The 2,677-nt window shown below is 31.7% G+C and overlaps 1 pseudogene; it reads right to left on the reverse strand.

Annotated features, from left to right (window-relative positions):
- Positions 1–459: 459 nt before the first annotated feature.
- LOC111818363 lies at positions 460–582 on the reverse strand (annotated as a pseudogene).
- Positions 583–2,677: the final 2,095 nt, after the last annotated feature.

The following is a 2,677-nucleotide window of genomic DNA, read 5'->3' on the forward strand; positions in this document are numbered from 1 at the left end:
ACTTGCTGAATCATGTGACATATTCAACCTACTCAACACACTCAATCTGTCACCTCAGAAGAGAATGAGCACTGTGTTCAATTCAGTAGACAAAGTATATACATTCAAATCCAAATTGGAATTGTGAAGTGATGAGTGAAGATTAAAATTTTTAATGTTTGAAACATTAGCAGAGGTACTGAAAGTGAGTGAGTCAGGACCTTTTCTCTGCCATCTGGTGAATGATGACCTATCTCAGCTTTCAAAGAAGTTGGAGCATTATTTGCTAACCTCAAAAGACACTTGACCTGGAAAGGTGTAGATCCAGCAGTCACTTCTGAATAATCTGGGCTATTCAACTTTGTTCCTTCTAGAACAAGATTAACTTTGTAAGCTCCCAAATGGTGGTGACCTAAAAAGTATATTTGAGACAGTCTGAAATATCCATGTGCTTTGGATTATAGTCAAGGTGAAATATCCTGAGATTGCTGAAAAAGAACCAAAAAGCCTGTTTCCATTTTTAACATGTTATATTTGTAGAACAAGATTTTCTGATAAGAACAGATATTACACTTGATCTTAACCAAAAGGCCAAGAAGCAGTGAGTGAAGAAGAATTTTCTACAATGACAACAAAGTAAGATTAAGGAGTACACTAGACATAAGGAACACACTTCAGGTGTCACCACCTCCCATAACACCAAGAGGACCATTCAGTTGCAGGATATAATCCCAGGGCTCCCACTGATCCTGCATTATGGTGAGTTATAGAATTATCTTATTATATTTTACAATGTAATAATGATAGAAATAAGGTTCAAAATAAATGTAATAAGTCTGAAAAATAATAAAAACTCCAATATGTGGAAAACCTTTCTTCTATGAAAGTAGTCCCAGGTGCCAAAAAAGTTGGGGACCACTGTTATAAGCTGTACCATGACCACCCTTAGCTCTTTTAATGGTCTTTTTGGAGTATTTCAGAGAGGTTTACTCATCATAATTCTTCAAAGATGCTCTCCAGCTTGTCATTAAATACAACACAGGTTAAACTACTCAAGACAATGTTCCAAGACAGTTTTATCAGGCAAACCTTAGCTTTTTATAATAGCACATCTATTTATACCAATGCCTAAAGCATTGTACTAAGAGAGTCCCTGAATTTGAATTTTATAATGATCTCATAGACAAATGAATAATCAGTATATTCTTAGTTCAATGTAGATAAATGTGATTTTTACACTCAGATAAGATGTGACAATAGTGAGGCATAAATTTAAGTAACTTCTCTAAGTCTTTGTTTTTCCAAAAGCTAATTAAAGATACTTAAGTATTATGAAAGGTTATTATAATAATTAAATTATTTAACATTAATTAAAGATTTATCAGTAGCATTACTGGTGAAATATAAATTAGCACAGCCATTATGAACAGCATTATGGAAATTCTCACAAAAACAATTGAAATTAGAATATAAAGACTAGAAGTTCCACTTCTGGGTATTTGTCCAAAAGAAAGCAAGTCAATATGTCAAAGAAAAATTTGCTCTTCCATATTCTTTGCAGAGTTATTATTCATAATAACCAGGAAATGTAAACAAATCATGTGTCCATTAACTGATAAAAGGGTAAGGAAAATATAATCTATCTATTATGTGTTATCTATTATCTATCTATCTATCTATCTATCTATCTATCTATCTATCTACCTACCTATCTACCTAACAGAATACCAATCAGCCATTATAAAAATGCAGAATTCTGTCATTTGTAAAAGCATTCACAGAACTACAAATCATAATACTAAGTGAAACAAATCAAACATAGAAAAGCAAGAGGCAGTTGATTGTGCTCCTTTGTGGAATCAAAAAATGCTAATCTTAAAGGAAGATGGTGATTATCAGAGGCTAGGGAAAGTGAGTTTGTGAGGAGAAGGCTTAACAAACAGTTATTAAGTTACATAGATATGAGTAAAAATCACTGGTTTCTATTGCAAATGTTGAATATAGGTTACAAAAGTGTGCTATACATTTCAAAAGCCTAAAAGAAGTTTGTATGCATTCACCATAAAGAAATGATAACTGTCTGAGAACATAAATGTTTAACCTGATTTAAACATTACATAAAATATGCATGTGTTGAAACACTGTCAGATAGATTATCAATTTGCATATTTTCGTATTTATATGTTTCAGTAAAAAATAAAATAAATAATATAAAACATTAGGAACACTTCTTATTCCTGAAGAATTGCTCAATGAACTTAAAAATTAATAAAGCAGGTAACACCAACCATATTAAGTAGTTCAATATTATGAAACATATGTTAAACATAGAAAAAGTAATTTCTTTGGTCTTGTGAGCTGGGTTTTCAAAAGTTGTTCTTTAAAAACATGAAAATTTTCAATTTTTCCCTTCTCATTTGTTCATATATCTTCCTTTATTTTTACAATGTGCCAAATTGAGATTGGTGGCTCTGTAGCACAACACAATATTGTGAAGGCGGAATGGTATTTTCTTCCCACATAAGCAAGCACCTTTGTTCATTTTTTTAAAATTCTGAATACTGAAACTTCGTCTTACTCCAGAAAGAATAACAATCATTGCAACATCAATATAACAATGTTGGGGAGATTATAGGGAAAAAGAAGCTCTTTTCATTGTTGATGGGGATATAAAGTAGTACAATCACTGTAGAAATCA

Source organism: Octodon degus, unplaced genomic scaffold (assembly GCF_000260255.1).
Source record: "Octodon degus isolate 3935 unplaced genomic scaffold, OctDeg1.0 scaffold00088, whole genome shotgun sequence".
Taxonomy (NCBI): domain Eukaryota; kingdom Metazoa; phylum Chordata; class Mammalia; order Rodentia; family Octodontidae; genus Octodon; species Octodon degus.